The following is a 27,507-nucleotide window of genomic DNA, read 5'->3' on the forward strand; positions in this document are numbered from 1 at the left end:
ATATTTTTAGATGGAGTATGTGTATCTCCAATATCATTAGTTATTTCAACTTGCTTGATTAATAGTTTGAGTACGCATAAAATTAAATAGGTTGTATGTCATTTTCTTGAATAATACTGAACATACTATATTAATCCAGCAATCTAGCTTCCAGCATTGCTGTTGGGAATTCTGATGCAATTCAGATACATCACAGTATCTCATATATTTTTATTATTATTTCTTTCTCTCTTGGGGAACAATTACAATCAGATTTGCGCTATGTATCCTTAACTTCATGATGAAATACTTTTTTCAATTCATTGTGTAAGATGAGTGATAGGACTTTTATTTTAGAGTCCTTCACACCTTTGTCTTCAGATGATCATGTTTATGATTCTTACTCCATGGTTTCTCTGTGCCACGCTTCTAGAGCTCATATTATTTTTAATTGCATCTTCTATGTGTAATCTCTACTTATTTCCTCTATTTATCTTTTGGTTCTATTTCTCAATAATTTTGCCAAAGGAATCCCCCAAATTCTCTATGTTTTTCTTCTCATTCTCTAACAGGTTTTAATGTTTTTATCAAGAAGGTGAAGGGTTGAAACAGGGATACCAGGAAGCACTACTATATTGAGCAAGGGTCTTGGAACTCTTTCATCTTCATTTCTTTAAGTCGTGAGAAGTGTTTGGTATATAGCAGACATAAATAAATGTCTATGGGATAAACAAGTAAATAATAAAGCCTATCTTCTAATCTCAACTTAGGTCTTTCCCATTTCATCACTGGAATGATGAATTTGTCTAAAGCTCTATTTTTTTTAAGTTTTATTTATGTATTTGTTTTATTCGAAAGAAAGAGAGAGAATGAGAGAGAGAGGGAGAGAGAGAGAAATGAGAGAGAGAGAGAGAGAGAGAGAGAGAGAGAGACTTTCTATCTGATGGATTCACTCTCCAAATGCCTGCAACAGCCAGGGCTTAGGAGCCCAGAACTGCACCCTGATCTATCATATGGTGGCAGGGACTCAAGTACTTAAGTTATCACCCATTGTCTCCAAGGGTGCACATACCAGGATGATGGATCAGATGAGGAATGGGGACTAGAACCCAGGCACTTCAATAAGGGATGTGGATGTCTTAACCACTAAGCCAAACACCAACCTGAGCCTCAGATTCTAATTAGCCATTTCAGACTTTTTTCTCCATCATTGATAACTCTAACGTTATATGATATCACCAATATAATTAATGTTTTTGGTATGCATGTTTTAATCTGTGACTCATAAATCATGAGTGATTATTTAACGATATACATTATGTAAGTATGTACTTATATATTTTTAATTAACTAGAAGATTTAAATTATTTCAAACACAAAACACTATACAGCTAAAGAACAGCTAGCAACTTAGGATATGTAAAAGAACTGAGTTCTTTAAATACACTAAAAATTCTTCTCTTGGGCTGGTATAGTGGCACAGAGATTTAAGCCATCACCTGTGGTGCCTACATCTATTAGAGTATAGATTGGAGGCCTGGCTTCTCTGCTTCTGATCCAGCTCCCTATTAATATGCCTGAGAAAGTAACAGAAGATGCTCTGCCACCCACATGGAAAGCCAGAATGTAATTCCAGGCTCCTGACGTCTGCCTGGCCTAGCCATGGCTGTTGCAGCCGTTTGGAGAGTAAACGACTGGATGGCAGATCTCTTTCTGTCTCTGCTTCTCTCCTTCTCTTTCTGACACTGTGTATTTTGAATGAATAAATAAATCTTTTTTAAAAATAATCCTTCCTATTTTTAATTTTTAAACTAGTCCTAAACTATTCATTTTTAGTAAATACACCAGAAAAAAAAAACAGCAGTAGTGTTATTTGGTCAACTGAATTCTGTTTTGAATAAACTTCAAACTGATTCTTATACATTATTTAGAGATATAGCTATTCAGAGTGATTCATTAAAATATGAAATAATTTCATATGATTCTAGTCATTTAGTAAGGGTCATGTGTAGAATTTTTTTGTGAGGTGAAACAGGGCAAAAGTTCACATTTCTTGATATTGATTAAAGGGAGGTGGATCAAGGTTTTTCCTACAGTAATTTCAAATTTAAATATGTTTAAAAGTAAGTCTTACAAATCCTAGACTTTAAATCTTGACATATTTTAAAGCTCTTTGACTCTGTTTGCCAATTCACTAGTTACAAGGCATGCTTTTCATTCCTGTTTTTAAGTGAAAGCAGCCTTGTCTGCGCTGATTTCATCATCTCCATTGAAAATGTTTATCTGGCAAATGAAAAAGAAGAGTAGAAATTAGAAACATGGTTATATCTTCTGACTTTATTCATGTAGAAGCTAGTTCTTAAGTTGTCATTATATTGACCACATGAAAATTAGAAATGATTTGTTTGGAAACTCATAGCTATTTCTAGACCCACGATGTTTGGACAACTGTAGATAAAGTTTCATTATCAGACTGAACTAAATATATTGTAATTATATATAAATCAGGATAATTTTTGTCTCATAAACTTAAGATATTAATCCACACAGGCCAAGCATCTAGAATTCCATCATTCTTCCTGAATTATTTCAGAGTTTTTCCCAGCCAAGTTTGTGAAAAGTAATGTTTGAAATGAAGGTCAAGGATTGGTTGGAAAGTGTCCATGTTTCTATCTGATTGTTTGCATGTTTTTCCTATTTCCACATTTCTCCTGGTCTGTGAAACACAAGCTCACATTTTACTTTCACAAAGCCTTGTGCTTCTCCCATTCATTAGGTTGAAATATTAGTTAAATATTATGCTTGAAATTAGTTAAATGTATTTATCCAATAAACAATTGGATCATTAGGTCAGAGGTCTCTCTTGTCAAATTTCCTGCCATATATCTAAAGCTACCATATCTGGTTTCAATAATAATTGTTTAATTAATTAATTAAAGATGGATGAAGAAGAGGAAACCTAAATTATCAGGCTGGTAACTAAATTATGAAATGTAAGTTGGAAAGTTTTATATCTGTGATTTTAAAAATTTTTACATGACAATAGTTTGCTTAGCTGCATACATAGATTTAACAAGTAGTTAAGAATGATAAGTAGATTTCACATTAACACAGTAACTCAGAATAGCTAATATATTCATCAAATGAAAAATAGCACTGAAATTTGAGTTGCTTTTCTAGTACATCAAAGTTTTATCCTTAGGTAAAGATGAGATTTATGGAGCCCTTGTTGTGGCATAGCGGGTAAAGCTGCCACCTGGGATGCTGGCATCCTCTATGGGCATTGGCTCAAATCCCAGCTGCTCCATTCTTTACTCAGTTCCCTGCTGGTGTGCCTGGGAAAGCAGCAGCAGATGTCCCAAGTGCTCAGGCCCTACACTCACAAGGGAGATCCAAAGGAGTCTCCTAGCTCCTGGCTTTGGTCAGGCCAAGTCCTGACCACTGTAACCATTTGGAGGGTGGACCAGCAGATGGAAGATCTCTCTCTCTCTCTCTCTCTCTCTCTCTCTCTGCAACTGTGCCTTTCAAATAAATAAAATAAATCTTTAAAAAAAAAAAAAAGATGAGATTGATATTATTTGCAAGAAAATTTTTTATTCTCAATATATAAAATTTTTGCTGATTTTGTATTTTGTGTTCTTACACTAACTTTGAAATAAAAATATAAACTCAGATTGACAGTATTTACATTAAAATGAATTTCTACACATGGGAAAAGTTTATTTAAGTGTACTTAGAAGTTTAGAATTAGTAGCAGCACATCATAGTGGATAATTCGTAGAGTTTCTCTCCTTATAGGTTGGAATAAAACCATAAACTCAAAAAAAACAGTAAAATTAATAAACAGGAAGGAAATCCTTCCTCCACTTGTCATCAAAACTATCAACTATCTGAACCTGCACTTATTATCCTTAGCTTCTCAACTTTGGAATGGAAGAAGCATGTATTTCCTACCAAAATCTTGTTGCTGTCCTGACATTCAGTATCCTATCCCAGTAACCCCTCTGAGAATTCACATTTGAAGCTGTCTCTTTTTGTCCCACATAGTGAATTCCTTCCTCTATATTTGAATATTATTCAAAACAGAGTATATTCTTGTAGTTCTCGTTGTATTTTTTAAAAGCAAACTCTGTCTCATTTTGAAGGAGTAAAAAACAAGCTCCCTTAACTTAAAATCTCTGACCAGATACTACCCATTGTCTCCTTTAGTGGTTACTGAAAGATACATAAAAATATTGTATGTCTGCTTACATAAGGTTTTTCCTTGAGCATCCAAGCCAAGAATCTTTTATTACTTGCTATCACATCTCTATGTTAACCTCACTTATTTTTACACGTCACAATCAGAATTGATTATATATATTTTACTTTATTTCATTAACTTGCTAATTTGATCTTTTTACTCATCCAATTAGCATGTAGGCACTTGTAATCATCTCTTATGTATCACTGTATGTTGGGTTCCTAGAAGGGCTAGCAGAACACAGTAATTGCTCAACAAGTATATGTTGTTGAATGAGTGGTAGAACCTATGTCAATCATTTTTTTTTTTTGGAAAAGTCAATAGTGTGGGGACCCTAGAATTAGTGGCCAGCCCTAAGTGGTGATTTAAAGGAAGTAAAGTGTTTTACTGCCACTTTGTGCTTCTTCCTCCTTTTTTCATCCATAAGACTAGTACTATTTCCCTTTTCAGTATTTTATTCACTCTAGTATTTTGCTTCTTCAGATAAGCTGCATTTTCTAAAGTAATGATTAATTTCAATAATCATTCTTTTCACGTAGTCCATCTACCTTGAGATGAGTAGTAAAAATAAATCAGCAATTTAATTAATTCATATTAAGACAAAAATTAAAGTTTCAATTATGTCCATGACTGCTTTCCCAAATGTGTTTTAAATTTTTCAAAGGATAAATTCCATCATAGCTTTGCTTGGTAGGAAATCAGGCTTTGCCTGATTCTCCAAACACCTTCACTCATTCCCAAAGAGTCAGATTTAGGTATTCCCCAAACAGCTTTTACTATGTTTTCCCCTGTGTAAAATGTCCTGAGCACAGCATATAAGAGAACTTCCAAAAGTTTGTGTAAAAATTTAATTTAAAGATAAGTTTATTTGGGTGTAAAAATGTTTTGAAGATTGGTGTTGTAGTGTAGCAGGTTAAGCTGCCAATTGGGATGCTTGCATCTCACGTCTGAGTTCCTGGGATCATGTTCTGCCACATCTTCCAATAAACCTTCCTGCCAATGCTCCCAGGAGGCAGCAGATGATGGCCCAGGTGCTTGGATTCCTGTCACAAACATGTGAGACCTGAATGGATTTTCAGCCTCTTGGCTTTGGCTGGCCCAGCCCTGGCTGTTGCAAGCATTCGATGTGTGAACCAGTGGATGGAATCTCTCTTACTCTCTTGCTCTTTCTCCCCTCCCTTTCAAATAAACCTTTTAAAATTTAAAAAAACATTTTGAAATCCATCCAGTTATTCATAATATGTATTTTCCATGAAACTTTTTGAAGGTCTTTCATAAATAATTTTCTAAAATTACTTTCATTATCCTAATCCTTCCAAACTGCCTTCTACTTTTTTCTTCTCTACCAATAAACCACCACACACCATTATTATATATGACCATCACTTTAACATTTTATTGCTTAGGATAACAAAAAAGTTATCAACTTTATTCACTTTTCACATATTGAGACATCAACTATTGTCAATTCCAGCAGCAAACTGACATTCAATCTACTAACTTGTTTTCAACATTATATTCTCACTTCTTTCTTAGGTGAGGACCTTGCATTGAGCCTCTTGGACAATCTGTACTACTCATAACCCCTTCTACACACAGCTAGTATGATCTGGTGAAAATGTGAATTTTCAGGCTACTCCCATTAACAGCAGGAAATTAATTCCTTCACAACATAGGCATTGCCTTTCTTCTCAATGTAGGCTCCATTTAGAGCACATAACAATAATAACTGTCAATTTTATTGAGCATTTACTTCATTCTGATTGGTATTCTAGGTGTTTTATATGGGTATTCTTATTTACTTATTACAATAATATACTTTGAAAAAGTACTGTCATTACAACCCATTGAAAAGATAACTAAAATAAGACATACAGATGTTAAGTAATTATTCCATTACTTAACACAAAGGTTAAATAATTATCCTATGTTAGTGAGCAAGATCAGGATAGTGTTCTGCTTTTCCAAAAGAAGGGAAAAAAAGACTATGCTTTCAGTTAAATTTCAACACTTAAGAATAACTGTGTATTAATTCCAGAAATGTGATCCCTGTTAAACATAAGAGTAGGAATAAGAGAGGGAAGAGATGTACAATTTGGGACATGCTCAAGCTGACTTGCCCCAAATGGTAGAGTTAGAAACATACCAGGGGACTCCAATTTAATCCCATCAAGGTGGCATGTACCAATGCCATCTCACCAGTCCAAGTGATCAATTTTAGTTCACAACTGATCATAATGAAAGGACTAAGAGTCAAAGGGAGCACATAAACAAGTCTAGTACCTGCTAATACTAACCGATAGAATAAATAAAGGGGAGAGTGATCCAACATGGGAAGCGAGATACTCAGCAGACTCATAGAATGGCGGATGTCCTAAACAGCACTCTGGCCTCAGAATCAGCCCTAAAGGCATTCGGATCTGGCTAAAAAAGCCCATGAGAGTATTTCAGGCATGGAAAGCCAAGATACTCTGGGAAAAAAAAAAAAAAAAAAAAAAACACCCTAAATGAAAGATCTCTGTGAGTGAGATCCCAGTGGAAAGAACAGGTCTTCAAAGAAGGAGGTACCTTTCTCTGAAGGGAGGAGAGAACCTCCACTTTGACTATGACCTTGTCTAAACAAGATAAGAGTCGGAGAACTCAAGGGGCTTCCATAGCCTTGGAAACTCATGACTGGTGCATAGGGAGATTACTGATGCCATAAACAGGAGTGTCAATTTGTAAAGTCAACAACAGGAGTCACTGTGCACTTACTCCTCATGTAGGATCTCTGTCCTTAATGTGCTGTACATTGAGACTTAATGCTATAATGAGTACTCAAACAGTATATTTCGCTTTGTGTTTCTGTGGGGGTGCAAACTGTTGAAATCTTTACTTAATGTATACTAAACTGATCTTCTGTAAAAAAAAAAAAAAAAAGAAGAAATTATTAATTCCCAACTTGACTCTCACTGGGATTAAACATGACAATAGGTCTGATCTGATTTCATCATCATTTAAAAAATCATCTATTATTTTTCACTTTATGTTTGTGTGGGAGCTAACTGTTGAAATCTTTACTTAATGTATGCTAAACTGATCTTCTGTATATAAAGAGAATCGAAAATGAATCCTCATGTGAATGGAAGGGGAGAGGGAGTGGGAAAGGGGAGGGATGCTGGTGGGAGAGATGTTATGGGGGGGGAAGCCACTGTAATCCATAAGCCGTACTTTGGAAATTTATATTCATTAAATAAAAGTTAAAAAAAAAGACTATGCTGTCACTCTTCCCCATAATCTAAGCTATATGAGGAACTGAATCCCAGAGAGGGTAAGTAAATGTTCCAAGATAAAAAATCTAGTAAAAAAATGAGGTACCCAGAAGCCACACTAATCTGAATCAACTTATGCCATTTCTTTTCCATTGCTGCTCTTGGAATATCTTGTCTCCAAAATGAGATAAAGAATCCCACAAACATCAATCTTCCAACATGTTTTTTTTTTAATCATTGACTTCAATTAGAACACTTTGTTCAATGCCTCGGGCTGTACATGACAATGTTCAAAAGGAAAAATGTCAAAGGGGAATGCAGGCCCCTTTGTTCTTTTCAAGTGCCATCTATCATTAGTTTAAAATCAATTTATGAGACCATCAAGTCTAGACAATTGAACTAGTAAGAGAATTAACTTATATGAAACTAATGCATGTGATTAAAGTATTAAATTCATTCCAATTGAAATGAGTTGAAATTGTCATACCACAGTGCATTAATGCAGCCATTCCAAGAAACACTAACTGGGAATGCTACAATGGCTCATGGACGCTAACTCAGACTGTAGGTTCAGAACTTCTGTTTTGAACAAAGATCAGAAAAAGGTGCTGTTGGGCTGCCATATCATAATGAAGCAAGTTAAGCCATTATTTGTAACACCTGCATCCCGAACTGGAGTGCCAATTCCAATCCTGGCTACTCGGCTTCCAACCCAACTTCCTGCTAACGGACCTTGGAAGGCAAGTATTTAGGTCCCTGTCACCCATATGAGAGACCAGATAGATTTCCCAGCTCCTAGCTTTGGCCCAGGCCAGCCCTGGTTGTTGAAAACATTTGTACAATGAGCCAACAGATGTAAAAAAAAATTTCTTGGTCTCCTCTCGCCCTCTTTCTCTCTCATTCTGCCTTTCAAATAAACTTAATAAATAAATCTTTCTTTTATAAAAAGCTATTGAATTCAATAAAATACTGTCATTTTAACTCCAACTTGGTAAATATTTTAATACATAGCATAAACCAGAACTCCAAAGTTCTTCTATTATTTTCCCAAAGGCACTAAGTGTCAGATAATATTTATGACATTCCTTATAATAAAATAAAAGTAAATATATTTAAATGTATCTGTAGGCTATTAAATTAGTAGGCAGATTTTTTTATATTGCTGGTCACATATCAATTAATTACAAATAAATAATAATAAAACTGTGCAAGGAAGTTCTAACATAATATCTATATTAGTCATCAGTTAATTTTGAAAGCACACAGCTATGAAATACAAAAATTCTTTGGAAAACAAGAGTATATATATATGTGTGTGTGTGTGTGTATATATATATATATATATACACATATATATTTGTATATTAGCCAAGCATCCTCTGCCTTAGTAGAAAGACACTTTTAGCTACTGATAACTAATACGTACACAGGCACTCATTCTATATATTTATATTTGGATTCTGACAGTACAAATGTGTTACCAAAAAAATAGAACTCAGTCCAGATGATGGATAATTGTCCTGAATAAACCGGACAAAATATAGATATAAGTATTGTGCTTCTATTATTGCATTTGTGCTTTATTTATTTTTAGACAATAAACATCAATAAAGACACATGTGTCCAGACTCCCATGAGGCTGTTACCAAGTTACTAGAGAGTAGTTTTTCTGCCTTTCAGTTCCCATAATAACATTATTCAAAAGATGAACCAATTTTACTAACTGTGGACTAATTTAATGTAGACCGTTTGAATAATTCTTTCTCAAAATTATATCTTTTGTGGCAAATTTGTTACTTGGAATTTTAGGATCTGATAAATGACAATCTGAAGAGTTATTGCTCATTGCAAAATGGTCAAAGACAAGGTCTAGCTGATTCAAGCTGAAACCTTTCTTACTTCCAATAATTCTTCCATTAAAGGCCCAGATATAATCATGCCAATTCCAGAAGCAGAATAAATGAGCAAACCAATCTGTTTAAAATGGCATTCCTGCTGTGAAAACAGAAGAAAATAAGACAAAAAGTATCAACTGAAAGGAACAGGTAAATAGCAAAAATAATGAACATTAAAAATAAAATGCAACCCCCTTCAAAACTACAGGCAACTACTTAAATAGAACATTGATGGAATATAAGTTAAGGGAAAAAAATCAAGACATCTCATCCTCGTTAGAATTGCTGTCAGTGAAAAAGAAAAGTCTTAGTTCAAACTAAAATTTTGTTTGGTCACAAGTGTGTCACTTTGGTTTGCTGACTTTTCATTATTATAAATGTTATTAAATTAACAATAATCAGAGCAAATCCACACTGAAATAGATGAGGCAGCTGCCAAGCCACTATCATTATGAGGGATCAAGGATGTGGTGTTTTCCATGTCACCAGTTCATGGTCCAGGCTGATTCTGTCAATCAGACTGACTTTCTTCTCAAAGATTCAAAATCCTAAAATTTAGCACATTCCAAGACAAATGAGGTCATGTGCAGAAAAATTACTACTTTCACCAATGCTATTTTTCTTCTCCTGCTTTCCATATCCAACTTGAGTACAAGCCTTTTGAGGGCAGGAAAAAAACTATCGTGTGTTACATCCCAATTGCTTAGTACAATGATTACCAAATTCCTGGTAAACAGAAGTTTTTGAATAAAGGTTTATTGAGCAAAATAACAATAATAATAATAATAATATTGAAGAGTATTGCAAATAGGTAATATCTATTCCTTTTAAATAGTTACAATGTTTTTCAATACAATAGTAATAGTAATAGTAAAATAGTAAAGACAAAAATTTTAAATATCCTTTAAAAATCTGTATTACAATCTTCTAAGGTGCTATTCTAAGTCCTGCACATATAGTAGAAGTTTTAATACCATAGATAATGATAGTTTTCTTTTTACTCCTCAGAAAATGAGGCTTATAGAGATTAAGATACATGTGAATGTCCCACAGTTAGTAAGTGGTAAAGTCAAGCTTCTAAGCGATATTGGAAAAGTTCACCCATGAAGTAAATTAAGCCTCCTAGGAGGAATAGGAAATCTCATATCAGGCACCTTAATTCTCAGGTTGGTATGGCAGCCATACTTAGAATAAAGATATCAGAAACACAGGCTCCATCCTGTGCTAACATACTTATATTGTGACCTTTATCCTCAAGCAATTTCTCTTTCAGGAAACAACAATGGAGGGAGGACCAAGGAAGAGGAGTGAGGAACACATGACAACTGTCTCTTAGGGACTGCTTAGACAGCTTATATCTCATTGACCAGAATGTAGCCAATGTTACGGATTAAACTGTGTTCCCTTTCTCTCCCTGTACCTCAGAATGTAAACTTATTTAGAAATGGGATATTGCAGATATAATGTATTAAGATGAGATTATACTAGAGTAGGGGGCAGGCCCTTAATGCAGTAAGACTGTTGTCCTCATTTTTTAAAAATGCCATGGCAAGAGACAGATGTGCATACAGAAAGAACAGTGTTGAAAATTTGGAAACATTCTGCCAGAAGCCAAGAACCCATCAGAAGATGAAAAAGAGACCTGTGAAGATCTTTGCCTACTACCTGCCCAGGGAGTGTGGCCCTGCTGCCATGTGATCTCAGGTCTCTAGCCTCCAAAACTGTAAGACAATGCATGTTCTTGTTTAAAGCTCAATTTGAGGTACTTTGTAAGGGAATCTCCAGCAAAAAAAAAAAAAAATGCAGTTGCCTTCAGAATATTTGGGGGGAAAATAGCTTTTTGAATATATTTCTAATTGTTTTAAAGATGTCTATATTCATTTGAATGTCAGTGTTAGAGAAAAAGAGAGAGAGAAAGAGAGAGAGTACAATCTTCCATCTACTGATTCACTCCCCAGATGGCACAACAGCCAGGGCTAAGAAGTCAGTAGCTAGTAGCTTCAACTGAGTCTCCCACATGGATGACAGGGATCCAGGCACTTGAGCCACCTTCAGCTATTTTCCCCAGTCCATTAGCAGGAAGCTGGATTGGAAGTGGAGAAACTGGGACACGAACCTGTGCTTATATGTGAATGCCGGTATTGCAAGCAGTGGCATTACCTGCTATGCCAAAACACTAACCGCAAATTTTAAAAGAAAAAAAAAAAAACTACTACAAAACAAAATTGAGTCTCTGCAAACTATATTAAACTTGAAGAGGTAGTGGTTTTTGGCCATTGTTTCATGGATTCTGGACTATCAATTGCAAAAGGATTTTGATCCACATAGAAGCAAAAGCACTAGCAACTTAATTTGTACTATAAGATGCATCCTTATTTCAGAGACAGTAAATATAAAGGGAGAAATTGTCTTCTTAGAATCACTGAAATGCAATAAATTATTTATAAATTTAGTTCTAATGGTGAGGCAGGGATTGTTTATATGGGATATGAGCCAATCTTTTATACTCTAGTTTAGGTAAGAGTATGACTTGTCCTGCTACCAGATTACAAGTTATATTGAAGGCAATCACATACAAAACACATAATCTGTCAATGGTTATATTGATATAGATATAAACATACAAAAAAGTCACATATGTGATTAACATTGTTCAAAATGCATCCAGTATATTCATGTAATATAGTGTCAATGTTATTATATATCCCTTTTAAAACAAAATAGTATTTGGTGTCAAATATGCTTATTCTAGAACAGAAGGGTGATTTTTGTGTGCTGCTTCCATGAAAGAAACTTAATGTCTTTTACCTACCCAGCAAAAAATTATAATACTTCTCAAATTGTGGATATGATATACATGATATAATAAGGGAGGACTATAAAACTTAAATCATCAAATGCAGCAATAATTAATTTATTTGTTAAAAATTGTTTTATTTTCCTTTTCTTTGTAAATCTCAGTCCCATTTATTTGAATTATTCTTCTTGTTCTATATTTGGAAACAACTGATTCAGGAGTGTCAAAGGAAAGTATAATGATGTGTTGCCTGACAAGTTGAATTACTAAGGCCTGTATTAGTATATTATTCTATAACTTTCTAATTTTAAAGAGTCTTATCAAGAAAGTCAATCTGTTTTTATGTAGCTGTGAACTAAAAACAAAAGCATAATGTCTATTTTACAATTAACAAAAGCAATGCAATGATCAGTTAATTTGTTCAGGCAGGACCAAAGAAAGGGAGCCAGAATCCTGCACCATGAAAACTGGGATGATTTTACACTTGTGAGTCCCTAACTGTTGCTTGATTCAGCACCGACCAGTGCAATGGTACAAATTATTAATATTAACACTAACAGTTTTATAAACATAATAAAACAATTTGAAATTCAATTACATCAATAAATAGCTAAAATATTAGTAATGATTCTAACTAATACAAGCAAGAAAATGCAGTCTCTAAAAAGGGCATTTTTCAAGCAAAGAGGTGGACTTCTGTAAGCTTGTAAGATGCTGCAGCTTTAAGCAAGCCCGCCTCTTGGAATGCATTTGAGGGGTTGGGTAGGGGAAGGGGTGCAGTACAGTGTGATAGAAATTTCAACACTGGTAGGGGAGAAGAGAACAATGGTAATGTAATTAAAGAAATTAAAGGTGATAAACTACATCATTCTCATAATTTAATTCAAATCATTCTAAAACAAAAGTGAAGATGGAACAAAACCAAGACAATTGAAAGTACACAACTAGCCTAAAAAACTCTAGATATCAAGAAATCCAACTTACACAGAAATTGATTGTATGAGGAAAATTCCTAATTAATAAAATTATTAGTTTTTATTCCTAAGATTTCAAATACTCAAGAATAGTAAAAAATTCCTCTAGCTTCTTTACAACTGAATTAAGTTTTTAAAATATCTAACAAGTAGAAAATTTTTAAAAAAGATTTATTTGAAAGGCAGAGTTACAGAGAGGTAGAGGCAGAGGCAGAGAGCGAGAGAGAGAGAGAGGGAGAGAGAGAGAGGTCTTCCATCCGCTGGTTCATTCCCCAAGTGGCCGCAATGGCTGGAGCTGCACCAGTCCAAAGCCAGGAGCCAGGAAATTCCTTAAGGTCTCCCACATGGGTGCAAGGGCTTAAGGACTTGGGCCATCCTCCACTGCTTTCCCAGGCCACAGCAGAGAGCTGGATCAGAAGAAAAGTCGCTAGGTCTCGAACCAGCGCCCATATGGAATGCCGACACTGTAGGCAGCGGCTTTAACCACTACACCACAGCCCTGGCTCCAACAAGTAGCAAATTTAACAAAAATCCTGTTGCATATAGTTATCAGGGAATCTTTGTCTCCTGTCTAAAATGTGCAACCCAGGGTCTGGCACTGTGGCACAGCAGGTTAACTTGCCACCTGGGATGCCACCACCCCTATTAGCATTGGTTTCAAATCCCTGCTGTTCAACTTCTCAATCAGCTCCCTACTAATACACCTGGGAAAGCAATATGTGATGACCCAAGTGCCCGGGCCCCTGAACTCACATGGAGACTTGGATGAAGCTCCTGGCTTCTTCCTGGGACAGCCCCGGCTGTTGTGGCCATTTGGAGAGTAAACCAGCACATGAAATCTCTCTCTCTCTCTCTCTCTCTCTCTCCCTCCCTCTCTCTCTCTCTGTAACTCTGCCTTTCAATTAAATAAAATAAATCTTTAAGAAATAATAAAATAAAATGTTTAACCCTTACTCCATTTCCTTTAAAGATCATTTCAAGTGTCAGTTTTTTCATGTGTCCTTTTCCAGTCTTCATAAGCAAATACCTCTCTCTATATGGTACTTAATTCAGTTGTACAAATTCTAATGACACATGCCTCATGTATCTACATTGTGGAATAGAGTTTGACATCCTTTAATCTATGAAAGGCTAGACTGTAAATACTTTAGATTTTACAGGTAATTCAGTCTCTTTCACACCTACTCAATTCTGCCACTTTAAGATGCAAGTAATCATAGAAAACACACAGATAAATGGCCCTGGCAATCTTCTATAAACTTTATTTATGGACAAAGAGGTTGGAGCCTCCTGGAATTTTCACAGCCCACACAATGTTATTCTTCCTTTCATTTTGTTTTAAACTATCTAAAAATATGAAAATCCTTAGCTTGCAAGTCTTGTAAAAACATATGACAGACCAGGTTCAACCCAGACTGCAACTTTCCAATCTGAATTATTTCACACGGTGAGGCATCTCCTAAACTCATCTATACATCTCTGCAGGATCTAATGCCTCCACTACATTTTTTTTTTGACAGGCAGAGTGGACAGTGAGAGAGAGACAGAGAGAAAGGTCTTCCTTTTGCCGTTGGTTCACCCTCCAATGGCCGCCGCGGCTGGCGCACTGCGGCCGGCGCACCGCGCTGATCCGAAGCCAGGAGCCAGGTGCTTCTCCTGGTCTCCCATGCGGATGCAGGGCCCTTGCCTCCACGACATTTAGTGCATGTCTTATAACTATTCCTGAAGATGAGTAGTCAGATTACAGGGAGATGCTTCAAAAAATTAAAAGAAAATATGAAGGAAGTCCATCCTCTGTCTATATTCCTGCGGTTCTTCACATAGGTCCGACTGTGGTTCTCTTTCATAGTATCTTGTTGTTTTCTACTAAGTAGCTACTATGCTGTATTCATTAGTGGGTTTTCATATTTATTATCATATTCATTTTTATTATTGGTATAATGATTTACCATAAACTTCGTGGCTTAAATGGACACAAAATTATTATCTCACAGTTTCTGTAGGTCAGCAGACAGACAAGCGGGGTTGGGCCTCTGTTCAGAATAGCACAAGGCAAGACCAAAATGAAGATTTTGGCAAGACTATGCTATTTTTTAAAAGCTCCAAGAGAAATCTGCTTCCAGTTTCATGAAATTGTTGGCAGAATTCAGTTCCGTGGATATATATGACTGAGGCCCCCATTTTCTTGATGTTTGTTGGCAGGAAAAATTCTCAACTTCTAAATGCTACCCCATTGCTTGAATCATGGTCCCTTTTGCCTTCAAAGCTGGTAAGTGCTAATAAAGTCCTTCTCAGGCCTTGATATCTGTCTTGTCTTCTATAGGTCATCTTTCTCTGACTTCATTCAGATATGATGCTCTGCTTTTAAGGGTTGAGATGATTAAATTGGCCCTATCTTAACAATTCAGGTAATTTCCTCATGTCAAGATTGGTAATGCAAACCACAATTTCAAAGTCCCTTTTGCCATATAGCATAACACGTTCAGAGGTTTCCAGGTTTAGAGCATGGATATTTTAGGAGGGAGTGGCATTATTCAATATGCCACAATTACCATCCATCCTATCAGACTGTGAGTGCCTTGAGCAAAGCCCTCTCTTTGTGTATACACAATGCGTGACACATTAGCTGATACATTGCATTTTTTTCTTTTTGATTTTCTGGTAATCATTTACATTTAAACCTTTTATTCATTTTACTTGAAAGCATAGAAACAGAGAAAGAGATAGAAAGATATCTTCCACTTTTTGGTTCACTCCCCAAATGTCCAAAACAGGTAGGGCTGTGCCAGGCCAAAGTCAGGAGACTGAAACTCAATAGGGGTCTTCCAGGTGGATGTCAGGAACTTATGTACATAGACTATCACCAGCTGTCTTTCAGGGTGCACATTAGAAGAAAGCAGGAATCAGAAACTAAGCCAAGATTAAAACCCAGTCACTCAAATATGGTATGTAGGCATCCCAAGTGACATTCTAACTTTAACTGCTGCACCAAATACTCATCATGGTATTCCTTTGATGAAAGAATGCATAAAATAAATGAATTAATGGATGGATGTAGGGTTAAGCAGGAAGTATGAATCTTAAACATTTCTGAATCTTCAGTTTATCTTTGAGATGTTGTTTATAAAAAAGCACAGATGAGTGCCACTGTTGTGGATTAACAGGTAAAGCTGCCACCTGCAGTGCTGGCATCCCATATGGACACCAATTCAAGTCCCAGCTGTTCTACTTCCGATCCAGCTCACTGCTATGGCTTGGGAAAGCAGTAGAAGATGGCTCAAGTCCTTGGGCCCCTGCACCCATGTGGGAGATCCAGAAGCAGCTCCTGGCTCCTGGCTTCGGATCAGTGCAGCTTTAGCCATTGAGGCCAATCGAGAGTGAACCAGCTGATGGAAGACCTCTATCTCCTTCTCTCTCTGTGTAACTCTGACTTTCGAAGAAATAAATAAATCTTAAAAAAAAAAAAAAGCAAATGTTCATGTCAGATAGACATAAACTCATATTGGTCACTTTAGTATTGTCGCTCCCCCTCTTCGTGGAGGAACGACACTAAACCCTGCCTAGGCTTCATATCCGAGTCACGGCACCATTATGTCGCTCCCCCTCTTTGCGGAGGAACGACACAGGACCCTGCACTGTTCTTTTGTCTGCTTGGCCCTCCCCGGGTTTGCTGCTGGTTCTTCCCGGGTTGGCTACCGTCCCTTCCACCTCCGTGGAAGGGCGGTTCCCCCTGCCACTTTCCTCACTTCCGCGGGGGAGCGGCACACCACCGGCCGGCTCTCTCGGGGGCTGCACAGGTGTTCCTTCAGATAGATGTTCCCTTTAGATGGTCCTGGTGCATGTTGTCTCTCTCCTCCTTTATAGTCTCTGCTACCCACACGCCGAGTACGCTGCTCTCCTCCAATCAGGAGCAGCTCCTGCTGTTTATTGGTTGAACTGGAGGCAGCTGTGTAGAAGCTGTTTCCTCCCTTCTCAGCGCCATATTGTGGGAAAGCAGATGCATAGAATAAGTCTTAATTCCAGTAACTTAGTCTAGTCTGAGTTGCTCCCCACAAGTATCACTTATTAACTTAATATCATTGAGGCACTCCTATTTTGACTCTCCATGCCATAGTTTCCACAAAAGAAATACAAGAAATAAACTGCTTCCTAAGAGGTATACTGAAAACTAGAATTTAGAATATGAAAAACCTAGGTTAAGAATGATTTCCTCTGGAAATGTTTCACATAAGCTTCTGCTACAGACAAGTCATCCCAACAGACCTGGGCTACTGTAATGTAATCTCTCAGCTCCCAGTTCCCCGACCACCCAGGTAGACTACATTAATCCCATAGGCTGGTGGGCGGCAAGCAAGCCTGTGCACACTTTCTGCAGAGCTGCTTTTATCCCCTGTTGCTGTTGCCAACAACAGGTTTTTCAAGCCTGTTGTCTTTTTTGCCTGGTGGGAATTGCCAACTTCCTCTTTTATTTAGGGTATTGTCCATTGGAGATGTAAGATTCCTATAGAAATTTTCAGATCTAATTTCTTCCACTTTCATAGGTTCAAAATCCAATATCCAAATCCCCATTAAGCTATTTCTTAAAACTTCAGGTTCCTGCACCCTCATATTTCCCCTGACCCTGCTGAGAAAGCCATAGATAACACATTTATTCTAAAATTTAGGTTTTAGCTTTTAACGACTTCTATGGTGTTAAGGATTGATACCTTGGGCCGGCACTGCGGCTCAATAGGCTAATCTTCTGCCTGTGGCCCCAGGACACCGGGGTTCTAGTCCCCGGTCGGGGTGCCGGATTTTTTCCCAGTTGCCCCTCTTCCAGTCCAGCTCTCTGCTGTGGCCCGGGAGTGCAGTGGAGGATGGCCCAAGTGCTTGGGCTTTACACCTGCATGGGAGACCAGGAGGAAGCACCTGGCTCCTGGCTTCAGATCAGTGTGCTGCGCCAGTGGCCGGAGTGCGCCAGCCGCGGCGGCCATTGCAGAGGTGAACCAGCGGAAAAAGAAGACCTTTCTCTCTGTCTCTCTCTCTCACTGTCCACTCTACCTGTCAAAAAAAAAAAGGATAGATACCTGAAGATTTCTTTACTGTCTCTACTTTAAACACAGCTATGAATTTAAAAATCTGTTTTTCAGCTTAGCTCAGGTCCACATTTTGCAAAGGAAGAGACTGAAAGAAATAAACTAGGTACATTTTTATACATGGTTATTCACCACCACTTAATATTGTATTAAGACAAAAATATTTACTTTTAATAAATGTTATAGAACCATTTAGATAGAAGAGAAAGCCAACAACAAACTAAATACTTCAAACTAAAAATTTCTCAATACTTCTAACATAAGGAAAAACACAGAGAATAACATAAACATCCAAGTTCTTTTTTTTTTTTTTTTTTTTTTTTTTTTTTTTTTTTTGACAGGCAGAGTTAGACAGTGAGAGAGAGAGACAGAGAGCAAGGTCTTCCTTCTGTTGGTTCACCCCCTAAATGGCTGCTACGGCCCACAGATCCAAAGCCAGGAGCCAGGTGCCTCCTGCTGGTCTCCCATGTGGGTGCAGTGCCCAAGCACTTGAGCCATCCTCCACTGCCTTCCAGGGCCACAGCAGAGAGCTGAACTGGAAGAGGAGCAACGGGGACAGAATCCAGCGCCCCAACCGGGACTAGAACCCGGAGTACCGGCACCGCAGGCAGAGGTTTAGCCTAGTGAGCCGTGGCGCCAGCCTACACGATGTCTTTTAAGCTGTTTTATCAGCCACTGCTCAACTATGTCAGACATACATTCAAGTTCTAGCCAACCATTTATTATAAATATTGACATTCTTCTACATGTATTTCAATCTCCTTTTAGGGTAATACATTGTTACAAAGCAAATAACTTCCAATTCCATCTAATTTTAGAGTAGATAATTTATCCATGTACTTTTTCAATTAACATGTTGACTTAAAATTAAATATCATATACTATGTTTAGCACTGGAGATTCAAAGATAAATTGTATGATTTAAATCTGTTATGTTTTCAGTCAATACTGGAACTATGCCTTTCAAAATAATATTTTACTATGATTGTGTTATTGATAATACAATGTAGTTCTGTAAACATTTATTGAGCACCTAAGGAAAATCTAACAATGAAAATAAAGGGGGAAAATGCTATAATTATGAGGAACCTTCTTTATTACTTATGGACACTATCTATCTGAAATGAATGGACTCATCTGTGTATGTTATCCCTTGCCTTCCAATCTTTATTCATACTATTTATTAGTCCTTGACAAAAGATTCCATATAATGTGAATTCTTTTATACACACTCATAAAATATAATTATGAAAGTACTGTTACATAAAGAAGCATCAGATATAACTATTATAGATGCTTAGAGATGAGCTATGCCTTTCTCATTTCCTGTACTTTACTGTACAAGTAGATATAATACTATTTCTTCCATTATGAATTGAAATATTCTTAAATTTGTTGAAGAATTTTAATAAAGCCAATGAAAAGAATTATTAATCCCTGTGGATAATAGTGGGAAATGCACTACAATTGGTAGAGTTCTTGGAATGTCTCCAACCACATTAGCAATTGGTCATCTTAATTATGTGGTCCATTAACTGAAATCTGCATCACAAAACTACCATGCACAATTTTTGCCAGCTTCAATTCATTCATTGAAAGGTCAAAGTTTACATGCTCATTGCAAAACAAAGCTAGATATATTAAGTTAAAGTATTTCAAGCTCATTAAATATTCTACCACGGGTTAGTCACCATATTACATATAGAAAATAACCACATTTCTTGAGACAATGCCTGTATTAATACTTTTATAATGTAAGATAGTTCTGCAAAAGATCTGGACACATTCAAAATATGTGTTTTAGAATAGCAATTACTGCTTAAGGTGCAAGGCTAGAGGCTGATGGAATTTTATGTAAAAAAAGAAAAAAAAAAGAATAGCAATTACTAAGCTTCTACTCTATGTGATGTAATTACCTACAATGTTGTCACATAAATGTCTCAGCATAAAAAAGAATATCCAGTGCCAGTGCTGTGGCACAGCAGGTAAAGCTGAAACCTGCAGTGCTGCCATCCCATACTGGGGCCAGTTCCAGTCCTAGCTACTCCACTCCTATCCAGCTCTCTGCTTTGGCCTGGAAAAGTAGTGGAAGATGGCCCAAGTCCTTTGGCCCCTGCACCATAATGGGAAACTCAGAAGAAACCTCAGGCTCCTGGATTTGGATCAGCCCAGCTACAGCAGTTGTGGCCATTTGGGGAGTGAACCAGCAGATGGAAGACACTCTCTTACTCTCTCTTTCTCTTTCTCTCTGCACCTCTGTTACTCTGCCTTTCAAATAAATAAATGAATCTTTTAAAAAGTGAAAAAGATAAAAATAACCATTAGTGTATTTGTATATAAGTAGATTCAAAGTCAAATTTGCCATTGGCAGCAAGCATTTAGGCCAGTATGATCCCTGGAACCTTAATCAAAGTCACTTTACAGTGTTTTTTGAGCAGTCCTTGCCCAAAAGCTTTTAGATAACCATTTAACATTAATGGTTCTATTCAATATTCATTCCTTTGTTCAGTCATTTATGAACATTTTTGAGTATTTACTATGAACAACATGCTTGTGCAACAAGGTAAACAAAAGATACTCCATGTCTTCAAGATTTCTGTAACCCACTCCATTCCATGAAAATTTTCTACCTGATTGTAACAAATGTTGCTGTCTATCATAGAAGATTCATTTCTCCATTTTGTTTCCAAGTGTATAATGGAAAATTTATTCAACCTCCTCAAACTGAAATCTATAGACGGTGCATATACATTTCTTGAACCTTATCTATTAACTTATCAAAATATTGTTGTTAACCTAATATATATAAAAATATATATATTAGATATATCATACATATCATCATATATATGATTAACTCAGCCTACCATTGTTCTGAACATTAGATATTCCTGCAAATTACTCACAGTATGACATTCCAGAATTATTTGCAGTACTGAAGACATGATTATTGATTTATAAACTATTGCTTTCAGTTTCCATTGAAGATGCTGACAATGGGTGCCTGTTTCCCATATTTCCATGTTTTTTCAGTTCTCCTGAATCCTTAGAAATCACTAAAATATTTCAAATGCATACGCAACTTCTTACAACTTCTTATGCAACAACTTACAATTCTTGTGAGTTGAAAGAGTTGTTAAGTATTTTTACAGTCTTTTCATTAAACAATGATTTCATATCAATGTTTAAACTTCCTCATCTGAAAAGTCTCCTTTTTAATAAGATAAATCATGGAAATAGTTGAGCAGATGCACTTTGCTCAACTACACATTACATTGTTGACTTCAGGGAGTAGTCATGCCTTAATGTTCTTCATGCCTTGTACAGGATATTTAAAAGGAAAAAATATTTTTAAAAGCCTTTCTGTTGAGCATCCATTTTTATTGTGGTAGATCTAAGCAGCCATGATACATCTTACACTGTTTTTTGTTACCCTAATGTACATCCTTAAATATCATCCAGATCATCTTGTCTACCAAATCTTTTACAATTATGTCATACTGAGTTGCTCTAATGTCTCACCAGATTGCTGTGCATGCAGCTATCTCTAGCTCTATATATTATCTTCCCTGTTCTCTTTCTTATTAGGATCAATTGCAATTGTAGAATCTGATATTCATTTCAGCCTTTCTAACTCATCTTCCCTTACACTGGGTCAAGCAGTGGGATCAAATATGCTGTGGTGGTAGTTTTAGAGATGATATGACTTAAGTCAAATCATCTGATATAACACTGGCTGGAAATAGGAATAAAGCAGTTTCCTGGAAGAAACTGCATGGACAGGATGAGCTCTATGGAGACCAATCTATTTTCTAATCCTATTAGTCCCAAGGGAAATAGATAAAGCGGCCATTAAAGTGATACAGATGTGATTGTACCCCAATCTCTGATAATGTCTCCTTCCTTGTGATCAGCAAAGAGGCTCCTGGTGCTGAGTTCCAACAAAGATAATCTTTATTGGTGATGCCTAAGAGGAAGGGAACAAAACTGTACATTGCACATTTCTTCAACTGTAGCTACAGAGTAGCATAGTATTATGGAAATAAGTCAGAAGGAACTGGAACTAATTTCTACCACTCAGGGAACTAAGAGACAAGTAAGAAAATGGGAGAGTTTCTGATCTTAAACCAGCAGTAGAATTATGACCATACCTCTAGGCTTGTCTTGCTGGGAACTCCTGACCTTTAGAAAATACGATTTTTAAATATCTTTGGTACACATACGATTATGATGAGCATTTCATTCACTATTAACTGGTAGTGGAAGTCTAAGATGACACAATCCTTCTTACAAGGTCCCTTTATTGTTTCATGAATTTTTTTCCTGTTTTAAAAAATAGGATAATGGGCCAGCTTTGTGGCATAATGGGTTAAGCTGCCACCTGCTACACCAGCATCCGTATAGGTACCAGTTAGAGTCCTGGCTGCTCCAATTCTGATCAGCTTTCTGCTAATGCACCTGGGAAAGCAGCAGAAGATGGTCCAAGTTCTTGAGCCCCTGTACCTACCCACCTGGGAGGCCCAAAAGAAGCTCCTGGCTCCTGGCTTTAGCCTGTCCCAGCCCAAGCCATTGCAGCCATTTGGGAGTGAACCAGTGCATGGAAGATCTCTGTGTATGTATCTCTCCCTCTCTAACTCTGCCTTTCAAATAAATTAAATAAATATTTAAAAATAAATAATAGTTTAAGAATAGGTCTCACCATTTCCTGTATCTTTTCATTGTTTGAACTTGAAAAAAACATTTATCTTCTAGCTGAATAGTTGAAGATTCAGTTAAAGAAATAAGCATTATTTAAGTGTCTCCAATGTTCTAAGTGCCTATATTTTTAATGTCACATGTTATCAGATTTAATATTTTAATATTTTAAATTTATATTTTGAGTACACTGATACTCGGAGAGTTTAAAGCAGAGTAGCAACAGAGTTCTGTGGCTCTCAACTGTACTACTGCACCTCATGTCCCTCTGGCCGGCTCAGTAATGGTTTGGGGTTGACAGCTTCTATTGTTTCTACTGTCTGAGTATACTAGTAAACTACTGCTAGAGACAGCTACCTAAGATGCGACCTTCGGTAGATAGCCTGGGACACAAGACCCAGGCAGTTCAAGAGGGAGATGCAAGACCAACATACCCAAGGACACTGCCTGTAACAAAATGGCTCACTACCCAAAACCTGATAGAGAAACTGAAGACAAAACAGGATGCAATTGCACCTACACCCATCCGGTTCTAGATACTGACTCCACAGCAATGTGAGGGTCATCCCAGACTGACATGTTTACAAAACCCTGTACAAAATTCCCCTAGCTTAAAGGGTATAAACCCCTAGGTAACTTCCCCCTAACAGATTCCTGCTCAGAAACCCCTCCTATTGTGGGAGCTTTCCTTTGCTTCAATAAAACTTTGCTTTCTCTTTTTGCTCAATAAACTGCTTCCTGCTCACCCTTCCCTGTCTGTGCTCTCATTCACCTTAGTGATGGGATATGAAGCCAAGCAATTAGAACCACAGACTCCTGAAACACTACCATCGTTAGGAAATTCCTTTCCTTTTATTTATTTTTGTTTTTTGTGTTCACATACATGGTAGATACATTTAAAAGCAAAGAGTAGCCGTTCTGAAATACTTAGCCTTCCTCCCCAGCAGATTGAGTTCTATCCTCTGCATCTGCCTATATAACAATATTGAGGAGTAATTATCTCATAGGAAACTTCCTTTCCCTCTCCTTGACCAGAACATGGCCCTTTTACTCATTCCAAACCATACGAAAAAAACATCCTGATGGGTTCCTTCCGAGGAAAAGATTTTTTGTTAAAAATTAATAAAGGAGTTCATAGAAATGCTTTCTACAACTCAGGACACAAGCCTTTCTATCAAAATTTCAATGCTTTCCATCCAAGTTGAGTCCATGCATCCAGCCTCTCTCCCTTTTAAACTCTGTCTTTGCAACTTCTCACCTCCCTTGGGACAACATTCCCACATCTACCTTCGCCCTTTTATGGCTTTCATTCTTTTCATATGTGGATTAATTTACCTCCCTTAATATACTGTATACCACAGTCATCATTTATACTGTCTTCAAGTTGTCAAAATGACAGCAAATAAAAGATCCTGCCATTTGTTATCTGGATTCATCCTCCATAGAAAGTGACTATAAAATTATTATCTAACATAAATTTTTCTGCTACATATTTTTTGTGTGTTAAACTCCATATGAAGTGTTAGGTAGAAAGAACTAATAGGTAATCACTAAAAAATACATAAAGTCGATTACAGGTAAATATGTAATAAAATGAATACGATGTAAATGTATAGATAACCAGATGATACAGACAGGAAATTAAGAGTTAAGGGATGAAGCCCAGAGAAAGATGAGTAACCTACCAAATGTTTGGATATTAATTTGATGTTTCCAAGGGCTCATGAATAAAAAGTTTATTGCTCACAAAATCTTGTTCTAATGGCAATAAAGGGATATAAACTTGATCCAGTGTTTAGAGGTGAGGTCTTTGGGGGAATGATTAGGTTTGAGTAGGTTGCTAGAGTGGAGTCTCATGATCTACTCATGGTAGTTTTCTACGGAGAAACAGATACACGTTCCCTCTTGTCATGTGATGCTTTGCACTACCCGAGGACTCTGCCAGCAAGAGCATCATCACCTGTTGCCAAACCAATGTGACAGCTTGATCTTGGACTATGTACCACCGAAGCTTTAAGCTGAAATAAACCTCTCCCTTCACCTTAGTGTTGAAAAGCTAATACACCAAATAAATACAGAAATCTAACTGAAACTTTGATGGTCAATGATGTCCCACATTTAGGTAGGATGATTTCCAAAGCCTCAAGCTCAGAGAAACATGAGTAAAGAAAGGACATAATGTTTAGTTTTGCATGAAAAACTCACAAGGGATGTAGCCATATGTGCCGCCATAGTGTCTAACACGATTTCTCCTGACTTATTGATAATTTGCATTCCCATACTGTGTCTGGAACGCTGTTCTAGGATTCATTTGTGACAATCTTGTCCTAGTTACTACTTCTACTTCCATCCCCTTTTCGTGCTCTTCCCAAAGCCCTCCATAAAAATATTTTATTGATTTATGCAAGCCTTCCTCACCCCCAAAAGGAAACTGAATTTTCATATTAAAGTGTTCTTCCATTATAAGATTTATCAGGTCATGACAAGTTCTTGCAATGTTCTGATCCACGGGCCAAAAAGGCAAATTCTACATCTCAGCACAATATTTGTGACTAGTCATTTTCCCCTGTGTTTTCTCTTCTCTACCTAACTCCTATGTTTCATGAGAAAGAATAAAAAAATCCTTCTCTATTTCTAATTTTTTTTCCCTAGGGTAGCAGGTATCACATAAATTTTAATATAGCCCCTACTCTTCCCTGCTACTTATATGTGCCATTGTACTTATTCAACAAATATTTTCATATAAACCTCTGATTCTGATAGCTGTTGGTCAATGGAGATATTGACATAAAAAAAGATTTTAGGAGCCTGAGTCAAATGGAAAAAGAAAACACACTCCAGGATGACAGTTTGGATTTTTGTGTCCTCAGGGTATTATAAAAATTCAGGGTCCAGATCGCTACTTCTCACCTCTCATCTCGATGGTGGAGGTTGGTATCGAAGCATCAGGCTCAGGTAAGGCCTCCACTATTGTGATCAACAGAACTATCACCTATCAAAATGTTGAAACTGGAAACCAATAACTCAGCTAGTCTTAATTCCCGTAAGCATTTCCCTCAATGAGTTCTGTTGAGACCACCTCTTGGTTCCTTAAAAATAACTTAAAAACTTCCAGTTTTGTCCACTGTTCTGCCACTATCCTATTTAAATCTTTCACTAAAATAGTCTCCTAAATGTTCCTCCTTATTGCAGAATCATTAACCTTTATTCACCTTAACTCAATATGACTAATGCCCATATAAAAAGAGAAGAATTTACACATAGGGATTGACAGGTACACACAGAAAATTCTGTGTGTATATTGGAGTTCTGCTGCCACGAGCCAGAGAATTATCAGAAGCTGGAGAAAGGCACAGAATAGATCCTTCTCTAGGGAATTCACAGGGAGCATGGCTTTGCTGCCAACTTCATCTCAGACTTCTGGCCTCCAGAACCTTGAAGCAATAAATGACCATTGTGTAAACCACTCAGTACGTCGTTATTTTTTTTTTTTTTATGGAAGCTCTGGAAAACTAATACATACATGGTGTGAAAAGGATACAGTTTTGTTTTTCTTCGTGTGGTTGTCCAGTTTTCTCAACATCACTATAAAAAATTGTCTTTTCTTCATTGCATATTCTTGCATCTTTGTTGAAAATCGATTGACTATAAAATTATAAATTTATTGCTAGGCTTGTTAATCTATTTTTTCATTTTTTTTAAAATTTTATCTGTATAAAGAGAACAGACAGCATGGATTCCACAAGTAAAACTCAAAAAAATAACCATAATGCCCTCCCTCTCTCCATCTTCCAATCCTCCCTTCCTTGTCTTTCTCTTTTTCAACTTTTACAAATATGCAATTCCAGTCCACTCCATAATCATAGGCTTGCTGGACCACTAACCATAATATTCAACAAGTAAAATGTTTAAATATACTCACATCTATGTCTGGTTTTACGCTGGCAACATGCTGTTTTTTATTATTATAGCTTTGTATCATATTTTTACATCACGTAGTAAATTTCCATCTTCGTTGTTTTCACTCAAGGTTGCCTTGGTTATTGGGTATCTTCTGGTTCCACAGGAACTTGAGTATTTTTTTCTTCCTGTGAATAATGTCAATGGAATTTTGATAAGGAAGGTATTAAACTTGTAAATTACATTAAGTAGTATGGACATTTTAATGATATTAATTCATCCAACAAAGAAGCATAGCATCTTCCATTTATTTGTGCATTTTTAAATGTATTTAAGTAACATTTTATAACTTCAGTGTAGATACCTTTTGTCTCCCTAAGTAAATTCATTCTTAAGTATATTATTCATTAATATAAATAAATTGTAAATATAATATTATTATAAATAAGATTGCTTTTTATTCATGGTTAGTGTACAGCATCTATTGATTTGTGTATGTTGATTTTACAGCCTACAACTTTATTTTATTTATTTATTAGTCCTAATAGTTTTGGGAGTTTTTTGTCTGTTCATGTTTTGCTTTTGTTTTTGTTTTTGTTCTTGTTTTTGCTGGAGGCTTTAGAGTTTCCTATGCATAGGATAATGTCATTGGAAAACAGAGAGATATTTTTAATTTTCTTGTCCAATTTTATTTATTT

General features: G+C 36.6%; 1 long non-coding RNA gene across 1 annotated transcript in view; it reads right to left on the reverse strand.

Moving 5' to 3' along the window:
* Positions 1-27,507, reverse strand: part of LOC138849930 (uncharacterized) — a 132,799-nt gene that overhangs the window by 53,547 nt on the left and 51,745 nt on the right. Inside the window, exon 3 of the long non-coding RNA XR_011389146.1 lies at positions 26,832-26,997. This is a non-coding gene — a long non-coding RNA (uncharacterized lncRNA). The remainder of the gene's footprint in view (positions 1-26,831; positions 26,998-27,507) is intronic.

This window comes from Oryctolagus cuniculus, chromosome 6 (assembly GCF_964237555.1).
Source record: "Oryctolagus cuniculus chromosome 6, mOryCun1.1, whole genome shotgun sequence".
In the NCBI taxonomy this organism is placed as follows: Eukaryota; Metazoa; Chordata; class Mammalia; order Lagomorpha; family Leporidae; genus Oryctolagus; species Oryctolagus cuniculus.